This window comes from Erpetoichthys calabaricus, chromosome 1 (genome assembly GCF_900747795.2).
Source record: "Erpetoichthys calabaricus chromosome 1, fErpCal1.3, whole genome shotgun sequence".
Taxonomy (NCBI): Eukaryota; Metazoa; Chordata; class Cladistia; order Polypteriformes; family Polypteridae; genus Erpetoichthys; species Erpetoichthys calabaricus.
In genome coordinates this window covers 85,634,645-85,659,325 of record NC_041394.2, presented here as the reverse complement: position 1 = coordinate 85,659,325, position 24,681 = coordinate 85,634,645, and the positions used below count along the sequence as shown (strand labels likewise).

The 24,681-nt window shown below is 37.0% G+C and overlaps 1 protein-coding gene and 1 pseudogene across 3 annotated transcripts in view; one reads left to right on the top strand and one right to left on the bottom strand.

Moving 5' to 3' along the window:
* The window catches only part of LOC114652793 (neurexin-2-like), a 1,491,103-nt gene that overhangs the window by 278,514 nt on the left and 1,187,908 nt on the right, over positions 1–24,681 (top strand). The gene's annotated exons all lie outside the window — the stretch shown is intronic.
* Positions 13,220–13,388, bottom strand: LOC114669640 (uncharacterized; annotated as a pseudogene).

Genomic DNA, 24,681 nt, shown 5'->3' with positions numbered 1-24,681 from the left:
AAGGAGCTGTTGTTCAGTCTGGCAGTATTGGCGGGCAGACTCTGATACCCACTGCCAGATGGAAGCAAAGAAAATAGTTTGTGGTAGGGGAGGGAGGGATCTACGCAATGCTGGAGGCCTTAAAGATGCAGTGCTTTGTGAAAATGCCCATGATGGAAGGGAGAGAAGTCAAGGTGATGGTCTCCATAGTGAACACAATCCATTGTATGGATTAAAGTTCCCATACCAGACAGTGATGCCACTGGTCAGGATGCTGTTAATGGTGTCATTATAGAGCATAGTGCATGTAGTGTCCTCTTTAGCTTGGTGCAGTAAGTGGAGTTGCTTCTGCGCTTTCGCAGGAGGTATTGATAGACTACATCAGCTCTCCCACCAGGTGCACCACAAGGAATGTGGTGCTTTCACTCTGTCTGCCATAGAACCCTTGATGTAAAGTAGGTGTTGGGTTCGGTAGGTCTTCCTGAAGTCCATAGTCATCTATCTAGATTTATTAACACTGAGAGGAAGGTTGTTGCACTTGCATCATTCCTCCAGCTGCTCCATTTCCATTCTGTATTCTGTATATTGTCTCATCATCACCAGCCTAATGAAGAAAGTATGTCACTGAAGAGACACTCAGTTTGTGTAGGGTAACACCACTTTTTCGTTATCTTTATTTTTTATTTCCATTATGGTTGCTACTGGGAAGTAAAGTGTTTATGGGACAACATGTCTAAATAGAAACCTTCACCCATGGAATGCTACTGTACAATCCTATAATAAGCACATTTACTTTGTTTTTCTGTGCTATATAATTGATTTAATTTTAATCTCATGGTGGGGGTGGGCAATGAAAAGCATGCTTAAGTTGAATCTACTGAATGAATTGCTTTATGATTTAATTAAAACACATGTAATCATATTAACATAACAAATATCAGATTGCACTCATCAAAGATTCTTTCATGAAAGACCACTAAAGCACATGCCGGCCGTCATCTTTTCTTCATTGCCAGGCATACCCATGTATACTTTTAAGTTCTTAATCTACCTTCTTTAAATTTTATCCACAAATGAAGGCTGCATAAAAAGACCTGCATAAATAATCTGCTGCCTGATTTGGACTCCATTTATAGGGCAGTGAAGCGCTCTTGTGTTCTTGAGATTTATAGTATGCTAATCTACTGCAGATCATGCGAGGACTGTAGACGGCTCTGAAACAGGCTCCGTAGATTTCATTTCATACACGCATCATCGTCTGACAAACCATTCCATTTATTTTAAATGCATTCTGCATTACAAGAGTATTACATGCATTTTTAAAATATGCATCATAAATTAATTTAAAACTGAAAGAATCTAATTTATGTGGACTGTTAATGTTTCTAGCCACTGCTCATGTTCAGCCGTTTACAATATCATGGGCTCCTAAATGTGTTCACAGTAAGAGAATGCAACTTTAAATAAACCAAAATGATGAAACTGTACTTTTGTAAAGTCAGGTGAGTATATTTATAATGTGGACAGCCTGTTTAGCACATCCAGCTCAAGCTTTTCTTCCAGTGTTTCAGCGTCACTTGTATTCAAGTTTGCTGTTTTACAATCGGGCCTTTACTTCAGCAGGAAGTGCTTTTTACCAGCATACATGACCTTCTGCTCTGTGTTGGTTTTGGTCACAGATGGTGAAACATTAATACTCAGAATTGCCTTTTGTATTTTTGCTCAGATCTCTTTTGATGAATTTAGTTTGTTTCTTAAGGCTTTAAGGTGAAACATTTGTTGCAGTACTTGTTCTCTTGTACTGAATCCAAGGACGTGCTTTGAACTTGATACCTTATAAAAAAGCTTACTTATTTGTAATACTTCAGTCACAGGTAGGTGGGGTACAGTGGCTCAGTGATCTGCTTTCCCATAGTTCAAATCCTAACCTTCACAGTCTGACTGTTGGCTAACTGATAACGTTAGATGACCCCAAAGTGAGGTTGCTCCCTGCTTGAACCAAATAAGTTTGGGCAGCTGTGACCACAAATTGAAATAAGAAGATGAATAAATGAATTATAGATCGGGATGAGGCAAATCTTGCTGCAGGGCAGGCACCACAGTAGACCTTCAGAACAGAAAGAGAACCACATTAGTAGCAGACAAAGTTCTGAATATGCCAGCAGCTGCTAAGGAGTGCTTCTCAGAATCATTAGATCAATAAAAGCCAGAAGACAGGAGACAGATTAAAGTGTAAAAGTGCAAGAGTTGGGAAACCAGAGAAGCAAACAAAACCCATCATCACAGCCAATGCAAACCAAGAACAATGTTTAAATGAATTTGCCAAAATTCATATTACAAATGTACTGTTTTTGTTCCTAACTATACCATAAAAATTTTATTTGTGATATTTTTTAGGTCAAAAGTGGAACATTATGAGCTTTGTGCTACTGTCTTATATTGGAAACTAGCTGTACTACCTGTCTAACATGGGTTGAAATCTAAGCAGTCAACATTCACCTCAGCAGTAACGTTTGCAGTGCAGTGTGTCCATCTGGTTTCTCTGATTTTATTACATACGTTTTGGTAAAGGATTTGTAAAAGCAGTGCTGTTTGTAATGCAAAATCTATTGAATTACAGAGACACAGCAACCAGATGGACCAACAGATAGACGCTTGTCCTTTTATTAAGGTGGAAAAAAAGATCTGGAATCATGATGCATTATCACATCATGCAGTGGGCAACAACCATAACAATAGTAAATGAGATGTCAGTGTTAGTGACTGACTTCTCAACATTGTATTGCCCATAAACAAAACATAAGCCTCAAAATGCTAATGTAACAGTAAAAATGATTCAAAACCACGAACAACAACAGGACACATCCATATCTGAGAGAAAAGGAGATGAAAACTAGAATTCATGACACTACTAAGCCTTGCATATTTATTAGATAATCTGTTTAGGCAATAGGCAAGGGTACCAATACAGCTGGCAGAAAGAGAGATACAACCTTGAAAGAAGCATGGGATAATCCACTAATGCACTAGATGTTACGTTATCCATCCAGTATCAGGAAGGCTTGACCCTTCACTTAGAGGGAAACTGAAGCCAGGGTTTGTAAAAGGTTCAAACATCTTCTGGCTAAATGTAGACAGCACTTGATCACAAATTAGAAGTGTTGGCGTATTAAAGGGAAGGAAAGCAAGAAGGCCACTTGGTAAATTCACAAACATTCAACCTTACACATGGATCTAGCCTGGCTTCATAAGCACTGAACGGTCTGGGTGCAGGTGTCACTGCTGAGAATAGAAGGCTCTACAATTGTCTCCAGTTGGTGCATTAATGACAAAGTAGAGCTGAGGTGCCACTGAGTCTACATTTGGGAAGTTAATTAGGGTGAAAGGTTAAATGGAAGGGAGGGGGACAAGGGCTAGGAACACGACCGGAAAAATGAGAGAGACAAGAAGTGAGGAGAGAGTGGTACCTTGTCACGCGTACAGAGCAAAATTCTTACCTGCATGTCTGACCAACATGCAGCACATTGGCATTCTTTGATACTATGATAAACAAGGATGAATGAACACAAACATCTTAATTGTATGTAATATATAACACAAATTAGCTTACTTATAAATTAACAATACAGTAAGGTACCTGAAGTGACGTGACCCTCCATTGTGAAATGAGTTATTGTGTAAACATTCAGCTTTGATTCATATGTACTTAAATTGTATTTGCTAGTGCAGTTCTGAGGTAACCATTGCTCTGGGTGTAGTGGGTTGCCAGGAGATCCTCATCTAATCAAATGGGTACAAATTCACTCTGAACAGTGTCCCATTCAGACTGAGTTCCTTTATTCCCCTTTGTTGTTTGTGACACTCTCTAAACACTCTGATGACTTTTGTTTCTCTCTAATTTTCAGCATCTTACCTATTAGTTTTAGTCTTCACCAGCACTTGATCATCTAAAACTTTATATTTATTAGCTCATCTCTGTCACTTCTTACTGAAAACCTGCCTTCCCCTAAGTAATCATCCTAAAGAATACTAAACATGAAAATAAGCATTCTTGACCCGTGTTTCTTATACCAGGGGTCCCCAACCCCCGGTCCGTGGCCCACTACCGAGCCACAGCAGTCTGACAGCCGGGCCGCGAAAGAACTGCTGGCAACAGAGACTCACTGTGACTTTTCAGAACGCTTGGTGGACGGGGCTTTGCAGCGGCGCAGAGAGAGGAGAGAGACCGAGGTGAGAGAGTATTACAACAAAGTATTTTTATGGTCCCAACAGTTTCCCCATATGACACGAGTCTATAGAAATCTCGTTACTACGAAGTACATTCAGCAGATACTTTCATTACAACAAAGTGACCTTGAAATGCCTGAATGAATCATCCACAGAGCAGTTAGATTTGTGGTCGCAGCTTAGTTGTGCACGTTTGCACAATGAACCCCAAACAGAAACATTGTAAAAAAAATTTCTTTCTTCGAACTTTCCTCGTACTGTTTTTTTTTTGCTGTTTTTGTGTTCTGTGGTTTTCAGTGATTCCTTTTGCTTATTGCTCGTCAACATTTGAAAAACATCCATTGGAATTTAACTCATTGTCACCCTCCTATAGAAACGGCAGACACGAAAAAATGATAACAGTGTTAATGTTTGTGATGTGCAATCTGTTGAAATGACAAATGCAATGCATATGTCTTTGTTATATGCAAAAAAGGAAGAAACATCAGGTTGCAAATGTATGCAAACTGCTTAATAACTTAATAATAATAGAAATGTAATGCAAATTGTGTATAAAACTGCCCTACAAACCAGCCCCAAATCCTCATGCCACCCCCCCACCCCCCACCTGTCCCTGGAAAAAATTGCTTCTAGTAAAGTGGTCCTTGTTGTCAAAAAGGTTGGGGACCACTGTCTTATACTATTGAAGGTTGTACATTCCTTTGTTCTACTGTATGGTATAAAACTTTAAAAGAATAAAGAATACCAGTGTTGGAAAAGAAGAGAATTTTAACTTGTTAATTATCAGTTTTGCCCTCAGCAGTAAAAGTAAGTAAGGTAAGGCCTCCACTTTATTTTCTTTACCTTTCTCTGTGGTTGGGGAGGTCTCTGGCTTTTAGACTTACAAAATCACACTCATTTTAAGAAACAGAATAATACAATTTATTGATAAACACAAAGATTAATGAAACATACTGTAATAACTCCATATATATCAACAGTGAAGGCAGACGAGACAGACAAACATGCAACATAGCAGAGGCTGGCTGTTTAGTGGTTATTTAGAGTTCTAATTTATCTTTCTCATGATTTGGTTTTGTCGTTGGTTCTTTTGACTCATTTTCATAGTATATGGTTCTGTCTTGTACTTGAAGTCAAGTATTCTGTTCCTGACATTATTTGCTCAATTTTCATAATGGTTTAGGTGTTGTGTTTTTTTGTGGATGCCACTTAAGGTTCTTTGATAGCCGCCATTTTAAGGACCCATCATTAGGTCCACATTCCACATTTCTAAGTGTTTGGTCAAAGACGTCTAGACCTGTTTGTAATCAGCATGATAAGATAAACGGTCAGCTGGAGATTCCCTTCCTTATCTGATCTGTGGATACCAAAAAACCTTCAACAAACCTTTGCTAATATTCTGCTTGCCAGTTTTGTTTGGTCTTTACCTCTTTGCTTTTGCCTACTGACGACAAATTGTGTCTCTCACTTTGGCTTTGGTTGCTATTTTTGACCCCCTTTGTTGCCTTTATGCCCATCTAAAAGTTTACTTGCAGGTTTACTTTCAAGATATTCTTGACACAAATAAACAGTTTTTACAATACCAAGTCTTTAAGGATGATATCCCTTGTTGTGTGGAGTTGTTAGTTGTTTCTCCGGGTTTAACTGGATGACTTTTCTTGAGTTGGAGTGCAGTCTTTGTATTTTCTTACATGGTATAATTCGTCCATGGTGTGCTGTGAATCTGCCCTCCTCAGCTCACTGTTAGGCTGTTTACTGTATGCTCTGCAACTTCATAGGGAAAAGTGTTACTCAGTCTGGGCTTAGTCACTAGAACAGAGCTTGGCAAAGTGGCATTCAGATCCCCAAAGAAAAGAGGATTGTCACCTTTCAGCTCGCCAAAGAGAGATCTTCTAATCATTGTTTAGTTTTCAAAGAGATGAATGCAGCTTTTTAGGTTTCAGTAAGAGTGGTTTCAGAGAAAGCAAGAAAAGATGAGTACAGGTAGTTTTTGAACCTCAGATGATTAGATTGAGATAATTTCCAGTTACGTATCCAGTGTCTGCTTATAGGAGCGTTATTTTGTACATCACATGCAGGCAGATTATAAGCCTAAAATTAATTTCCATTCGGTAGCCTTTTTGACTGAAAGAATCAGTGCAAACATGTAATATCAACTCTGATTTACACCTTTGTTATCAAATGAAATTCAGGACTGACCAGAGTGTTAGTATGAGCTGCAGTTCATGCATTTATTCTGGAATCCAGAGTGAGGGCAGGTGCAGTTGGATTTCTGCATCTCTGATACCAAGCCTTGCGTGCCACTAAAACTCTAACAGAATAGAAAAGGCCCACTTTCTCCTACTCCAGTTAAGTGAGGAATGATGCTTCTAAGTATAAGTGGTGTTGTGGCACAGTGGTTTAGCATCACTTTGTCATAATGATTGTTCTTTTGATTCTTTTGTAGAATTTTCATGTTCTCCTCCTGTTCAAGTGCTTTCCTCCAGGCTGTCCTCCCACAGTCAAGTGACATTTTGTGAATTGATTGGCCACTCTAAGTTAGCCATGTGTAACTGAGTGTAGATGTATACATTAATGTTCCCTGTGCTGAGTGGTTATCACATTTAGAGTTGGTTCCTGTCATATGTCTGGTACTGCCTTCACAGACCATGTCCCTCTGCCACAATGACCAGGTGCTTGATCTTGATGTGCTGCAGCCTTGAGTGGGAAAAACTTAAAACTAAGCATGAATGACGTACTCTGTCATTTATGTAGGAAATCAATGCAGTAACCATACATATGACATCATCCATCAATCTGTCTTTTAAATTCAAAGGTTGCAGGGAGCCTGAACATTTCCAGGTAGTATTAAGGTAGAAACTAATACTCAATGGAAAACCATTCCACTGCAAAACTGCTAGGCCATATCTTGAATACATTTCTAAAAGAAATGCCCAAAACTAGAATGAATGGACATGAGTTTAATGACAGAGACCTCTTCTTAACTTAAGCTGCTTGATAAAACCAAACCTTTCTTCAGGGTTTCTGGATGAGGCCTTCAGCATAGTCAAATGCCTGTGCCTGCAGCACTGTAGTTTAGCATAAACACATTGACCGCATTGTGCAGTTTTCTGAAGTGTGCAGCTCTCTGGAGAGCAGATCCCATAAAATATGAACATCTGGTTTTCAGCAGGTTTGCCGAGGGGCAATGTGAGAACCTTGCTTTTAGCACAGCTTGTGTAACCAGGGCTGTGAGGATAAATGAAACTACAGGCTGCTGCCACAGCTTTTTCCCCTTTGAGAGCATGATTTTATAAAAGTGATAACATAATGAAAATGCTGCATTCATATAAGCTCTTGTTACAATGGATAACAATCCAGTAGGCTATTCTCAAATTAAGCTAATTCAAAATTTGGGTGGCATTGATTTGCAGATTGATTTCAGTTTCAAAAAGGAGGTCTAGCTTGTCGTTTGACTTTGTGTCCCACAAGGACAATTAAAAATTGCAGACATTGAGCAAATAGTTCTTTTCTGAAAATGCCACTGCCTAGCGGCCTTGCAGCTAATAGCCTGAGAGGAAGAATGGCAAGGTGTGTGTGGGGTTGGAGAGATACTGCCAAAGTGGTAGACGATCAGAATGCAGGGACTGAGAATGACAGAAAGCAAAGATTTAGTGTCCCGCAATTTATTGTCCACTGACAAGTCGGAGGTCAGCCTGCTGTCGGCTTTGAAAAGTAATTATGTGGCGTTTGCTGAAGTGTGGGGTAATTTATGGGCATATTAGGCTAACGGATGGCACGTCACTGCCTGTAATCCAAGGCCGCTGGGTGTCTGTGGATGACAAAAATGACACAAGCTAAGCAAGAGCTTCTGTCCTTAGTTGTGCTAATCTGTATATTGTTAAGCAGAGACTAAGGTTCGCTCATTCTTTTTAAAGTTAAGTACCATGCTTATCTATTTTTGGAACCTGCTTGTTCCATGTTTACAGCCTTTAAAATCTGACCTGTAGTATGCAGGCTCTTGAGGATGTAAAGCCACCTTCTGTCCTACTAGATGTCATCTTGTGGTCTGGTTTTCCTCCTGTATTTCCTTTCAAGAGTCAACACCAAGAACAATTACTCTTTAGACTTTTGTCTTTATTTGTACAATGGTCCTCACATTCATGTGATAATTAAAATAGTAGTAAGAGCATTCTATATGACAATAGTTGTTCTCTAACAGAGATAGAAAAGTACAGGTTTTAATTTCTTGAACTTTCGTAACACTCAGGCTTTAAACGTTTATGTATATTATGCTGCATATATTAGATACCTGTTGAAGACAGTTAGTACAATAAAATGTAATATTTGATATTTGGCAATATTTTAAATTCAGAGAAACAAAGCAGGCCTAAAGAATCTAAGCATTGACCTCAGTGTACCATATAGGCACATATTGCTAAATTAGCCCTGGAAAAAACAGTAACAGAACACATCATGGTAAAAGTAAAGATAATGGCTCCTTGAGATGAGTTGATGCTACTTGATTATTGCTTATAAATATGCATTTATTGATTTTAATTTAAATACTGTTTCTGTCTGTGCTATTTTATTTCAAAGTCTTCTTCTGGTAAAACAATTATGTTATTCAGTCATTTTCAATTCCTGCTTGTACACATGCTTAAACAGAATATACACTAAATATAAATGGATACCATAACAGTTAGCACTGTTATTTGAATCTAAGTTGGCTTTAAGTGAGTAAAAGAGAGTTTTGTGTGAAGGACTTGGGTACCTTACAGGGACTTGTTTCTTCCTGTCTTGTGCTGGACCCTCCTAGGATGGCACTATACAGTTAAAAAGTGGATAAATAGATGTACTTCACACGCATTTGTCTACTTGCATGAGTGAGCATTCTCCTGCTTTTACCATTATCACTTGCAGACATGGTTCTCTTGTGGTTTTCGCCTGCTTTTCCCTTTATTCAGACTCTTACTCTGTAGATCCATTCCGCCTATATGGATACATTTTAACTCTTTTGAAGGGTAACTGTATATTTCATATTTACTGAGTTATGGAAAGTGTCTGAGTAGAATTTCATTTAGCAGAATTTTCAAGCAACTAGGTGTTTGAGAGAAAGGTGGCCTATTCACGAAGAAGTCACTACCACATAACATCTGGTTCAATTGGTGTGCCTGTTAAAATGCCAGTGTTTTTAAATATAATAGTGAGATTTGCACCCATATTTACCAAATTTCCTTTTTCCAATATGAAGTTGTGAGAAAACCAAACTAATCCAACCAAAACCACACAAAAGACAGGAACTCACACAGGTTAAATTCAGAGTCACTGGTTACCAGCCTTTACTGGCTCACAGGGCCATTACGAGAGTGTGCAGACACCATATAGGCAGTGCCCGCCCTGACTGGCTGAATTCAAGCTAATTTGGGCTAATCCATGATCTATGTAGCAGCTGAGGTAATCAATGTGCATTTGCACTGCAAGTTTAAGTTTTATTATGTTGATAAGATTGTTAATGTATAATGTACTTGGTTCACAGAACCATTTATGAAAACAAAAACAAAAATATAAGAACTCAGGCTCATCCTAGCAACCTATTTTAGTAAAGGAGAATCTGTGCCAAGGGGATTGCTTAAGTTAGTCAGTGAAATGTGTGAAATCCATCAAAGCAGATTCTTGTTTTTGTTGCATTAATGCACGCCTCTTAATAAATGAAACTGTGTGGCACTGTGTATTGTTTATTTTGTGCAAATGCTGGAGCTTTGCAAACTATGTTGTTTGTCAATTGTCAGCTTGTTTTGTTGATTGATGTGAACAGTAAACTTAAGCACTTTGTCAGATGACAGGTGCAGGGAATATTTTTAGTGATTTATTGCCCTTTTGAAGTTAATTTCACCACAGATTAATTTTACTTCTGCAGCAAAACCACTTTTATAACATTGTTTAACAACATCCAAAGGCAATTTCATGTTGGATCGGGTTTGCAATGGTCTACATTTATAATACCTGAAACTGTGACAGGAACTATGCATTCTCAAGACAGCCTTGAACAAACATCCCTTTGGTTTCAAAGTTTGCCCTCTGGCTTGTGAGCTGTTTCAATGGTGTAATCATTTGAGATTCCACAGGGAAAAGACAGAAAGGAAAAAAAAGAGGAGCTTTTTTTTATCACAAAACTTTTATCGACTTTCTCAGGTGGGTTAGACCCACAGTAGGCAGCAAAGAAAAGTGTTCTCCATTGGCTTTGTGACTCAGGGTGCTGTTGGACCTTTATACTGCTGAAATATTTAATTTAAACTCAGGAAGATAAGGAACTTTATAGTCTGTCTCATTTGCTTACTCTGCATAGTATTTTACTTCCTTTTGTCTCATTTAGTAAAATGAAACATTTGATTCATTCATTTTGATGACTCCTTAAAGGAGTGTGAAAACGTAGCTCAGCATGGTTGTGCAATGGTGTGCATGATCACTGCCCGCTCCCTAACAGATTCCGAGAGATTGGTTTGATTCCCAGCTTGGTCAAGCTCTATATGTGTTTTCTCTTTATTGGTTTTCTTTTAGGTGCTCTCATCCCAATTAAATGCACATTAGTATTTGTGATACTAAATTGATCAAGTGTGCATAAGGGTGTTCTGGTGCCCCATATTGATTCCTTCCTTGTGCCTAGTGCAGCTGAAACAGACACTTCAGTTGCCCACTGAAGATGGCAAAAACAGACTGGTATGGTAGATTAGGTCCTCACAAACTGGGCTTCAGGACAGTATGAATATTGTAATTGTAATTGCAATTACAATGTTGTAATTAACCCCATGAACTTTTATTTTATTATTGGCGATTTTATAAAAAGTGTTTAATATATCATTAAGAAGCACTGGACTTGCAGGAACCCAACTGTGTTTGATAAATGAATAACCTGAAAACAAATGAGCAGGTAAACCATAGTTAAATAGAACAAAGCCAATATGATGAATGACCAAAGGAGAGGTGATTAGTGACACAAGTTCATTATAAAAAAATTGATTGTTAGGATTTATTCCTGTAGAATGCTAAATATAGGGAAGGTTAAGCAAAGCATCATATGGATTTAGCAGTGAAGCGGCCTTAAATGATGACAGAACCTTCTCCTTAAATGTCACTTTTAATTTTCCAGGGCTTAATGACAAATGCTAAAGTGATTTAATTGATTACATTGGAATCAGGTAATGATTAATAAGAATTAGCAAGAATAATATTGAGCAGTTATTTCTAAACATCACAGAAGACTAAAGAGTGGCTGAAATGTTTTATTAATCTTTTAGTCAGAGGATTTGTTATACTGAAGCAAAAGCAACAAAATAGTGATGAATAATAAAGCTGTAATGCACTTTGATTGAATTGCTCTTTATTATTTTTTAATCTCTTTGATAAATCAAAGTAAAGTCATAGCTAAACAATAACATTGTATAAAATGAAATGATAATAAAACTTGAGATGAATAATAAGACATCCAAGCTAATATAGTTACTGTGCTGTTGAAAAAGAATTTATAGGTCATAGGAAAATAGCATTAAACAAAATAAACTAAAGAAATGTGTGGTCTTTGCTTGGTGGAGCTCAGTTGAAATTGAGAGCATTGGCTGTGCTTATTACCATAACCTGGAATAGCTCTGAATAAAAAAATCATTAATGATATACCAGCTTCAGAACGGATAATGAAGAAGATCTTCCTTTATTTAAAGAACATACTGTACGAATGTTATCTTAGTTAGGAAGAATATATTTGTATTACCTAATGTAACTCCATAAATATGCAAAAATAACTATCAGCTAGAATGGAAAATTTACCTTTAGAAGTTTAAAAAAATACATTAAAGCCAGACATGAAACAAATACTGAAAAATATTTTAAGGAACAGAATCCATAATAAGGTACAGTGGAACCTTGGTTTGCAAGTAACTTGGTTTACGAGTGTTTTGCAAGACGAGCTAAAATTTTGACTTGATAAATGAGCGAGGTCTTGCAATACGAGTAGTATGTATATGCTTTGTCTGCTGAGCGTCATGTGATCACAACTGAGCTGATGGTTCTTCTCTCTCTCTCGCTGGATTGTGGGCAAACATCTCCTATTCTCTGTCTGAGTCGGAGTGCCTCACTCATATAGTCAACATCCGTACGAGCGTATACTGTTTACTACAGCATTGTGACTGTGTGTGTGTGTGTATGTGTGCACGCGTGTGTGCTGTGACGTGCGAGTCCCCAACTTGCACCCCAACACACGAAGCTGAGTCTCAGTACTTTAGCAACACCAGCTTTATTCAGCTTGAAACAGCAACAGCGTGGTTATTTATTGTAGCAGGATCTGCCACTCTCCTATACACAGACACAGCAGTCAGGCAGGGTCATGCCCAGTTTAGTGGCCAAGTAGTACTGTGCCCTGCGCATTTATAATGTTCCTTGTTCCTTGTATCACCCATCGACAGCAGGCGCAGATTAATTTGTTTTATGTATTTTTACTTTATGTTTTATATTAATCATTTTTATATGAATAGTTTTGGGTTGTGGAACAAATCATCTGAGTTTCCATTATTTCTTATGGGGAAATTCATTTTGATATACGAGTGCTTTGGACTGCGAGCACGTTTCCGGAACGAATTATGCTTGCAAACCGAGGTTCCACTGTATAAGTAATATGTCGGATGTACTTCCCCTAACAACCAAGGTTAATTTCAACTTTTAACTTTTCCAAGCAAACAAACCTGTAAACCAAGGGTGTCAAACTCAGACACTGGATGACCGTACTGCATGCAGCTTTTCACTCCAGCCACTTTTTTAGTAACCAGTTACTGTTGTGAATTTAACATATTGGTTTGAATTGATTTTAACTGACTTGATTACTTGCTGTTTTTTTTCCTTTACTGGTATCCAGACAATAATAATAATAATAATAATAACTCTTTGCATTTATATAGCGCTTTTCTCACTACTCAAAGCTCTCAGCAATTGCAGGTTAAGGGCCTTGCTCAAGGGCCCAACAGAACAGTCCCTTTTGGCATTTACGGGATTCCGATTGCCAGTGCAGATCCCTAGCCTCAGAGCCACCACTCTGCCTATAACATTTTCAAAAATCAATTTAATATATGGTCCCCAGATAGGGGACGTATCAGATATTAAACTGATAAGAACAGATACTACACTTGATCTTAGCCAAAAAGCTGAGAAGACAATACTGATGAGCCAGCAGATGAGTAGCTATCACAATGTTCTCAAGCAATCCTAGAAGGCCACCATTTTCATTTCAGGAAATGCTGATTTTAGTTGTTAAAGAAACCCAATATTTAACTCTATGGCTTTTTAGCATTCTCATTCTGCCACACCATTCATTTTCAAAGCTGATTTTCTTTTTTTTTGGAAATTACCAACCAAATGCTTTGTGGAACACAGTAGATCAATATTTCTCAGACCTTCAGCTTTTTCTTTTAAAATCTTTTATTGAGATAGACACTGAATGAAAGACAAATGGATGCAAATGAAATCTAAGTTTGGTTGGTTAACTATTGGCTTTCTTTGCATCTCATTATTGTTTGGCTGCTGGTTAAAGAAAAAAATGAAACAATTAAAATGCAAGTCAATTAAATTCAAGGTAACACCATACATACATACTCAGAAATAACCAGAATCTGTACCTGGCATGCAATCTAGACTTAATTGCGAATGTCGCCACTAGGTGTAGCATACTTACAGTATTCTGTGGCAGTCTGCCCAGTGGTGTTGCTTTGTATTTTTCATATGGCATTCCGTGTTGGTTTTACTTGGTGCTTATTAAACATGTTCTGCGATTTTTGTGATGGGTGATAATAAAGAATTTTTTTTTTGTCAATTGTCAATTTATTTATATAGCACATTTAAAACAAACATAGTAATGCTGTTGCCAAAGTGCTTTACAATAATAATAATAATAATAATAATTCTTTGCATTTATATAGCGAACAAATTAGCATAAAACATAAATAGAAATAAAATATATGAACATAAAATAAAATACATAATAAATAGAAGTAATGTTATATACATAAAAAATAGAAGTAATGTAATATAATCACAAAGAGGAAGCCATCAGTATTACTGAAGGTCACTGAATGCAAGTGAATAGAAATGAGTCTTTAATCTTGTTTTAAACAGTTCAATTGTAGACGACTCCTTTATATGATGAGGTAAAGAGTTCCACAGGCGAGGTGCAACAGCTGCAAAAGACCTGTCCCCCTTGGTTTTACACTTGGTACGAGGGACAACCAGAGACAGCTGACCAGAAGATCTAAGCACTCTAAAGAACAGCAAGTCTGTGTAAAATTTTGTATTCTCTTAGGCAAAACAGCTGCTGAAACTGTAGTGATGCTTGAAACTGCTTTTAAAGAGGAAGCTTTAAGGAAAACACAGGTCTACGAGTGGTTTTCGCATTTCAAACGAGGGGAAATGTCACTTGAAGACCAACCAAGATCTGGCCGACCTTCCACAATTAGGAATGGCGAAAATCTTGAAAAAGTTTGCAATGCAATTTATGGAGATCACCGTCGGACTATTGAAGAGATTTGTGAATTGACTTTTGTGCCTTGGAGTTCTTGCCACCTTTCCTACTTGCCTGATCTCACTCCGTGCGACTTTTTCTTGTTCCCACATATGAAAAAAAAACTCAAAGGAAAGCGTTTTTGTACCGTGGAAGAAATCAAAGAAAATTGCTGCAGGCCTTGGACAACGTTCCTCTTCAGCAATTCCAAAAATGTTTCCACCAGTGGGAAAACCATTGGAACAAGTTCATTCTTTCACATGAAAAGTACTTTGAAGTAGACTAAAGTTTCAGTAAGTAAAAATTATTAAAACAATTGATTTTTTTCAATTCTGGTTATTTTTGGGTACCCCCTTGTATATTGTCTTTGTAACTGATTACTAAAACAGCAAGTGGTTGGAGTAAAACCTGCCGACATTACAGCCCTCCAGGAACTGAGTTTGACCCCCCTGCTGTAAACAATAGCTTAAACATGAATGAGGACCAATTGAGCAAAACTCAACAGCCAAACTACTACAACGAAAAAGTGACAAAAAAGAAAGACAGGTTTACTTTCAGAACAGACTACAAGACACAAAATGTCTACAGAAAACAAAAATGGCAAAAACACTAACAAGAGCACCATGCCAGCAACAAATTTATGTTTTATGAGCAAGGGGAAACACTTATTTTTAAATGAACTGCACATATTTGTTCAGCATACTAATTAAACACATGAAAATCCATCAAGTGAACCAGTGCAAGTTGTGGTTGAGGTGAGGAAACTGAGTGAAGAAATCCAAGTGGAAAATTGTTACAAGAAACAACTTCATGGACTTAAAAAAAGGATAGGATAAAACATAGACCCCACATGCGCTCTTAGAGGATGGCTGTAACAATCCATTGTGAGGGTCCTGTACGTTTATAAAGATTGGAATGAGCACAAGGCCATGTAATCTAACTAAAGACCAGGGAGGAAAGTGAAATGTGCAGGAAAATGATATCACTGTGTGATTTGTCATACTGAGAGTCCATATGAAATCAAAAAAGTTAAAGTGGAACTACCAGTAGGTTGAAGTATTGAATTTGAAGAACAGTAAATTAAACAAAAAATGTAGTTTGAAAGTTAAAACAAAATGCCTGGGTAGTTTAAGAACCTACCAAGGAAATGAAATGATCAGAGATAATGTAAACAGTTAGAACATGTAGGCCAAGCAATAGAACAGTAGTGGAGATAGCGAATACCCTTAATCCTTCACAGAAAGCTCGGGCAGTCGGAGAGCGAAAAAAGTAGAGCAGTGAGGTGGTCAGCCATTCAAGAAGAGCTGACCGGTTGATTAGATAAGGAGAATATATGAAATGCAAACTCTGGAGAGAAAGTTTTACTGTTGTAAAAGCTGAGTTTAATTATTTAATTGAGATTGATTAATGGCAGGCTGTTCTCTTTTTGAAGTTTCATTAAAAAGTGGCATTAAAAGAAATGGTTGTCGATTTGTTAATTTGCCATTGCACAATTTCAATTTTGTGTAACACACTGGATTAAAAATCAATTCTGCATACAGTGCATATCAGGGTAGTGCTTTAATATTTCAGTTAAAATAATAGACACAGAGGTTGTTTTTTGAGAATCTTTTAGCTGAACATGTATTGCCTGCATGTGCGGATACATTCAGAGTGTAATTACAGGTGTTTTAGAATGGATCAGGCAGGTGCATTTGAAAAATAGCTGATCCACGCATCACTAACCAGGATCCAGGAAACGCGATGAGTAGCCCTCATATGAAATTATATTACTTTAAGCAGGCATTGACAATATAATTGAGCTACTCTAAGAAGAGGTATAATTAGCAATATTACTTTATGTGACTGTAGATGGAAAGTGAGACAAGGGAAGGACAAAGTTTATTATCTGTATATGAGAGCGGACAAAAATTTTTGAGGCTGGAGTATGGTGGGATAAGCCTTCTGTGAAACACAGAACGCAGGGAAGAAGCAAAATTTGTAATTAGCTTATGTGTAGCCTTGCATGAAGCTAAAATTTACAGTCTAGCCTCAGGATGTTTTATGAAATGATAAGTTTGCTGATGCTAAATGAAGTAGGTTTCTCTTTTATTTAGTGCAGATATGTTAAATGAGACTGATACTATAGGATGACTTGATTTAAGAATCATTCACTTCCTTCACATACTCATTTCTACTTGTTCATTGTGTTAATACTCAGCAGATATTTGAAGAGCACATAAACCTCTCCTTTAGTCACGTTGCTGGGTTTTTATTGCTTAGTTGCTTCTTTAAAACATCTCCTCGCCAACAGAGTAATGAGTTATGCTTGAAATCGGATCTGGAGTTCTCCTAATGACATGTATATTTATATAATGAGTTGTTCTCTATAAAAAAGTGACTATAGTATCCAATAGCATAACATTAGTAACTTAGAAAATACTATTGTTTTTACATAATACATATAAAAGACACTAAAGTGTTTATTGTTTATCTAAATGTTGTTATTGTTTCAAAGGAGAAATGAAACTAAATGGCATTGTAATGGGTTATAAATCTTTCACCAGACCCACAGAGAGGCAAATGAAGAGTGACATAGCTCTAGGCCACATAATCTTAGCTTAGATGACAGATATTAAAAAATAAATAAACATGTCAAAATATAATACAGAGGCATAAATATTTCAACACTGAAAATATTACCAATAAGGCATACAGTGTCTGCTGAGGATTTTTTTTTGTTCAGCTTTTGGAATAGTTCCAATTTCAGAACAAGCTGTTTTAGTTTTTGTCTTTATATGATAAACTATAATAGAACATAATTCCTGTGATTCTACACATCTTTAATTAGTCAATTATAAGTTCAGATGAGGGACTTCCATACCCAATCAGATGATAACCTGCATTAAGATTTAATTTATTCTTTCCACAGATTTTTGAAGGTGTGGAGGACTTTTAAAATAGTGGCGAAACCATTAATCTCACTGTCTTCATTCCACCACTAACGCCAAAAACAGCATAAGAAATCTCCAGATCTGTAGCTTACCTCTGTGTTCTGCAGTTGCAGCTAAAATGTTGTCCTTTCTGATACTCCAGCTGATTCTAATTTCATGGCACAAACTTGCTTCAAGCTGCGTAATTGCAGATGTGATCAATTTTGTACTTAGTAATTAACGTACAATACTTACAAGATAGACTGGCACCTCTTTTTATTTTTTTTTATCTATACTATAAAAGTAAATGTAATAAAAAGAGGGGAACACAAGCACCAGTAACTCTCTTTTCTATTTTTAGTATGCCACATTTTAAATTCAATCAATAGCTATTAATTTTCTGTTTCACTTCAGTTATCCAAATAACCGTTGCATTAATTTTGTGCCAGTTAACTTAGATTGTTCCATGTGAAATGCTTACCTGGCCATTCCTGGATCCCAGAGCACTGCTGGCAGAATGGCAGCCTTTCACATTAATGAAGTGAATGACTGCTCTCCCCCAGATTTTCTGTTACGGCAGAGATATCTATTTATGTATTTACTGTATATATGCATGTATGCATATATTGTATGCATTTATTTATTTTCAGTTACACCTCTTAGAAAATAGAAATAATACTATGTTGGGTGTAGCAGACAATACAGAGGTCCTATAATCTGTTCTGTTACACACTACATGCAGCAGAACAGATTGATAAAGATTTTCCCAATTTCAAAGCTTAGATATCAAAACATTTAGGAAACATAACAGGGTTATCTTCACCCTTCCTGATCAATGACAGTGTTTTCATACTAATACACTTCACAATCCAATATCAGGCCACAACACGTTTGAAATGTACATTTTTCATGTAAAAGTTGTGTGATGGACAGCTTCCTGCTTTTTCATCTGGTCATTTATGCTGGACCAAGGAACACCAACCAACACTCATGATGTTAACATATAGGACGTTAGAAAGCTAAAAGCTCCCTCAGATAAACTCAAAGTCAAACCATATAATACCTTCAATATGTGTACTGGCACCTTCTTTTTTAGTAAATTTTAAAACACACTTGCGTGAGTGAGGCTTGACATTGTTTGATTGCAGCCTTATGCCCTTTACAGCTGGGGTAGGCTTTACCATCCATTTACTTTAAATCTTAAATGCATAAATGCATGAATAGGTAAATGGATGTACTTTAAGAAGAATAATCTGTCTGAATCATTGCTGTGTGTCAAATGTGTTATCATGATTGAAAACATATGGAGCTTTCTGTGTTGCACAAGATATTATACCATTTTAAAATTAGATTTAGATAGATAAGTAATACTGCATAGGGCTACATAATTTGAGACTGCATGGATTTTAGACAAAAAGTGGGAAACAGTATAATTGCAGATACAAATAGGGAAAGTATTGTGGCGAGGTCAAAACTTTGATCTCAAATTTTCAACACAATTATATATTCTTAGTCATCCTTGAACAATATTTGACTGCAATTCAGAGTGATGTTTGTTCTGTGTGAGGATGTAAGAAGCTGCTATAACTAGAGCACACAATGTTGCCAGTTAATTTACTTTCCTTTCCTCTTATAAACATCTTGAATATTGGTTTCTTCATTTCTATAGTAAGTAAATCTGAATGAAGACATGTTCATGTCTGTGCTACATTTATTTAGAATGGCAAATCTTACTGTGCTCACTTTCTTAGCAATATCATTCTCAGTTCATTATTAAAACTCTTCAGGCAGGCAATAAAACACTGAGCATTAGGATTCCTGATTCTCTTTAAGCAGGTCACAGTTCAGCATTTATCACATAAAAAATGTTCTTGGAGAAGCAGACACTTGTGGCGTAGCTACAATGGGGCAAGGGGTGCAATGCACCCGGGCCCCGGGCCTCGGAAAGGCCCATCAGGCCTCTTTTTTTTTTTTTTTTTTTTTTGCGAGCGCACGAAGCGCACAGGTTTGGAGGCCCATTCAATGATGATTGCACCCGGGCCCCTGTGAACCTTGCTACGCCGTTGGCAGACACCACAAGGTCCAGTACACTTTAACCACATTAACAGATAGTGGCAGATTTAACAACATTTAATACACTTGAAACATTTTGTGTGTAGTAACTTTCCTGTTTGTATACATTTTGTTAGTTGCCAACATATGACATCATTCTGGCCTACCACACCACAGTGCAGGCAAAAGATGCCAAGTTCATGCAATTGACTTTATCAGTTGGTGACAGCAACCACCAAACAGTTCTGCTCTTTTTATACAAGTTTTTCTAAGGAAAATCTTGCTATAGGCTATCAAATATGAATTTGATGTGACTATTGGAATGATTTGGTAACACCCTGATTTTCTGTCCTCTTAAGTCTGCCACTGTATACTGTTTAAAATACATTTTATGAGAGACATTCATTATTCTGCGGTGGGCTGGCACCCTGCCTGGGCTTTGTTTCCTGCCTTGCGCCCTGTGTTGGCTGGGATTGGCTCCAGCAGACCCCCGTGACCCTGGAGTTAGTATATAGCGGGTTGGATAATGGATGGATAGATGGATTTTCATTATTTCATCAATGAACAAAAAACTAGCCACTTTCAATTAACTACCCTCTCTGTCTGCTCAGACTTTGCTCTGTGCTTTTATCTTCTACTTTCTAAGGTGGTATTTTATAAGAGGTAGACTATTCACCTCAAGATTATTGATTTGAATTATTCCCATATGCCTCATGCTCATAATATTTAAGCTAATTAATGTCATCTGTATTTTCATCACACATCTTTGCAATATCTTAAATTGTGGAAACTAGATAAAAATTCCAAATTAATCAGTAGTAGTTTACAAAGCTCTTCCTATTTTGCAATACCTCCATTTTATAGATTAATTTAGTCACAGTTAACAGTTTGGTCATCCTACATGTAGTATAAAGAAATTTGCATTAAATGCAGTTAATGCTCACCACATGAAATATATTTTCAATAAACGAGATAAAGAAAGTAAAAATGTGGAAGATTTAAAGGTTTGGATTTATGTTCTTTTAGTGCTTTTGTCCATTTCCACTGTTGATCACCTGATTCAGTGCTTTGTTCATTCAGAACTATTATACTAGGGATTCCACCATCAAAGGCAGGTACTTTAGTCATTATACTATGTTAAGTGAAATTGAGTGTAATGAATGTTATGAGTAGAGGCAGTAATAAGCATGACTTATTCATTACTCAGTGGAGCACATGACAGCCTAGTTGGACATTGAGAACTGAAGTCAAGCAGGAGTAACCCACTGTTGATAGTGATACTGCTGCTGAATCATATTACAGCTTTTCTAAGCCAAATCTTCTTGATATCTGGTATACTGGTGATTCGTCCATTTTATACAGGCATGTAAAAACAGACTGCATGATTGACTGGGACACCAGATCCACGGAGGAGCTGTTAGAATAAAATCGGGAGAAATATAGCATGGAAGTATACAGGACCGTAATCCTACTTTCCTTCTCTACGTATATAAAAAAGAGCATACATCCAAAGGGTATAATTAAAAATATTGTGTCAACTCTTATAGTCCCTGAACTGAAAATGCAATCAATTTGATCCATGCTTTTCTTTTATAAATTCACATAAATGTTTATTACTGTATCTCTGTAGAATACAGTCGGCGCAATTGTCATAACAGTAACGCAATCACTGGATATTGGAACATAAGCAAGGAGAAGAGTAAGGTGCAAAACTAAAGAAAGCAGCCAGTAAACAAACTTTTTTTAAATGAGCAGGTAATTTTATATATTTTACAGAAATAAAGGGTTTATTTTTTAAGTTTTTTTCCAGTGTATATTTCCTCATTAATTGCTACATATTTTCTATTTGATTGCTGCAATAAATGAAAAATGGAAAGGGAATCTGTATGTTCATAGTGTGACAAAACATGTTGTGACTTTAATGTGTTTTTTCAGTGTTACATATACTTTGTAGATGCTGAGAGTGCCAGGCTTGTAAGTGTAGTGAACATAGCATATATTTTTAAAGTCTAACAGAATAACTTGTATTTGTTATTTGCATCTGCATACTTATTAGTCAAAAAAAAAGCATACAGAATGCACTATCAGGCTTTAAGAATGCTTTGACGTTAAAATAAAAAGATGCCGATATCGAAGACTGATTAGTTTTTTTCCTGTTCTGACTGATACAGTACTGCACTAAATATAAAGTGCAGTCTTTACATATGGGTCTGAGGCCTGAGCTTGAGTGTTGTTCACTTACCTGGAACATATGAATTGTTTGTGTTTGCTTGGATTTGTACTAATAAACTGGCAAATAATATTGGTTATAGGATCAGGAAAAAAATAAAAACTGGAAAAAATCATTCTCTTGTATGAGTTAAGGGTTCTCCTTGAAGAATGTACAACAATTCACCATCCATTTCCTAAAAACACATCGCAGGGCAAATAAACACACACTCTACATTCACTAGGCTTCTTCAACCTAGTTCATTTAAATTTTACAGTTTTAGAGTATATGCATGGCACACCCAATGTAAGTTATTTAATGATTCACACTGAAATACTGAATGTACTATCCAGGAGTCAATGTTGAACCCCTCAGCCTCACTTAAGACAAAAAATATACTAAGAATTAATCAAAAATGGCCAAAGTGCTTGAGGCAATTAAGAATAGTCAATATTTTTTTAAAGAGTACTAGCTGTGGACAGCATTAATGAGATGGTGAACTTTTTAATTAGTGCTCAAAGTGTTTTCTCTTTTAGTTTTGCAAGCACCATGTTCCCCCCCTCCCCTTGTACCAGATATTGGTAAATGGTCAATTCCAAGTAACACAGGACATAATGTTTCTATTATATTGTGGATTGCACTCACTCAGGTAATACTAGGCTACTGTAATACTTACTGTACCTATACAACTTGTGAATGTAAAAGGAAAACAAGTACCAAATAAAAAATACAACAGCATCAAAAACAAAAATTAGACACTTTAACTGTTAGAGAGATCGGCTAACCACTACACAACAATGAACTTTTAATTTCACAACCAGGAAATCAATTTGTATTGGTTTAAATATTTTATGGTGTGGCTGCTCAACACAAAAATATTGAAGAAATGGAAATATTATTGTCAACAGACCCTGCATGAAATTAAAACAGCACAAGCATTGTAACCGAGGTGCAGTAATATAAAATTGAGAAAATAACACACTTTTCAAGATGCACCACCATCTTGATTTAAAAATGTAGCTATTGCGCTTTGGTCTGAGATAAACAAACTCTCTTTTTACCATAATAAAAAAGAAGAGAACTTGGCAGGAAGACCTTTTAAGATTGGCCATAAATATACCTGTTCATTTCCTGTACCTGCTTTTCCATTGCTGTATAAACTTGACTAACTTGGGCCAGTCACTTGAAGCTTCAGATCGTTGGTTTGTGGCATGGAACAGAATTATCACAGGGACCAAAGATAAAATGTGCCTCTCACAGAGTGACTAGGCAGGAGTTAATGAAGCTTTGAAGCAGCCAGTGTGCCACTTGCCCTACTTATACATGCAAGTAATTTATCAAATACAAATAAATACTAGACATGGAGAAACCATTTGGCTGTGTGATTTGGATCTTTCTCTAGTGGGTATTATGTTGGATCAGAAATTGCTTTATCCAGTATCAGGCATTTGGCAACTGTATTTACTAATTTGGATAGTTATAAAACGTTCCACATTTTCTAAGGTGTCAGACAAGATTATCATCTTTGCCCTTTACTTTTCAATTTTTTTTTCTTGAGCCTTTTGCTGCTTTCCTCCATAAAAGTGTGTTTGTATTCTGAGAAATCCTACTTTTTCTGGGCAATGCCCCTTCTGATACTGTCCTCTGCTCTCACTGACAAATCATCATATATTGAAATGTGATGTAGTCTGACGCCGGGGAGACAGAAAGGGCACATGAAGATGGAGCATATCATTGTCTACTTTCTTTTGAAAGATCATCAAAAAAGTGTTGTGAATTTCCTGCAAATGACTCTCCAATATTATGTTGGGTCTCAAAAGGACTAACATATTTAGTTCCTGTAAGGACACACTGGGCTTTAAAGTTAATTGGTCCATTTCTACTGTCCTCCCCTTAAATTGCCTCTTTTTTCCATTAGTCCCACTGGCAGGTTCATTCAGATGTCTCAGTGCTGATATTTCTGCATTAGCCATCCCCCTAACCCAGACCCTTCACCTAACCCCCATACCGCTATCTACAAATGCATTTTAAATGGCATCAAGGAATTTGGTCATTCTGTACTTGATTGGTTGTTATTAACATGAATATCATTTCCAGTTTTTGTTAGCACCATGCTTCGCTTCACCCCTTCAACTGTAGCAAATGTTAGTATTTGGGCTGAACCCTTCTTTATCTTTTTCAACTGTAATGCAAAAAACCCTCCTTTAAAGACAATACATTAATCCATAAAAGATAGTGAGGTGACATTTACTAGATTTAGAATTAAAGTAATTGGCCGCAGACTCTCTGTCTAATCTGGTGGTAGCTTAATCAGGACTAACCTGCTGACCTGGCTCACCATTCAATGTAATTTGATTCCCCCGATCCTTCTCTGATCTTTCCTCTTATTCCTATGCTCTTAGGACATGGTGTCAGGTTTAGACATGTCTTGGCTTTTCTCTGGATTGGCACTCCCATACTACATGTTCTTTCAACTGATGCCTGCTCTATCTCTGCATCCTGAGCCTGCCCTGTTAGTGGCACACTTGGGGATATTTTTAATGATTCGGGGCTTGAGATGCTTCAGTCATTGAGGCCAGATTTTTTTATTCCCATCTCCTTCTACTTGGTTAACTCCAGTTAACTTGAGTCCTTCAAACATGTGAAATTGCAGTCCCATATTTTTCTCTCTTGTTCCCTGTCTTCCTTTACAAAGCAGGTTGCTGCTCTGTATGCTGTTCTGAGTGAAGCGGGCAGCAGGCCTTTGCCATTAAATTCAATATGGAATCATGACCAGCCATCAT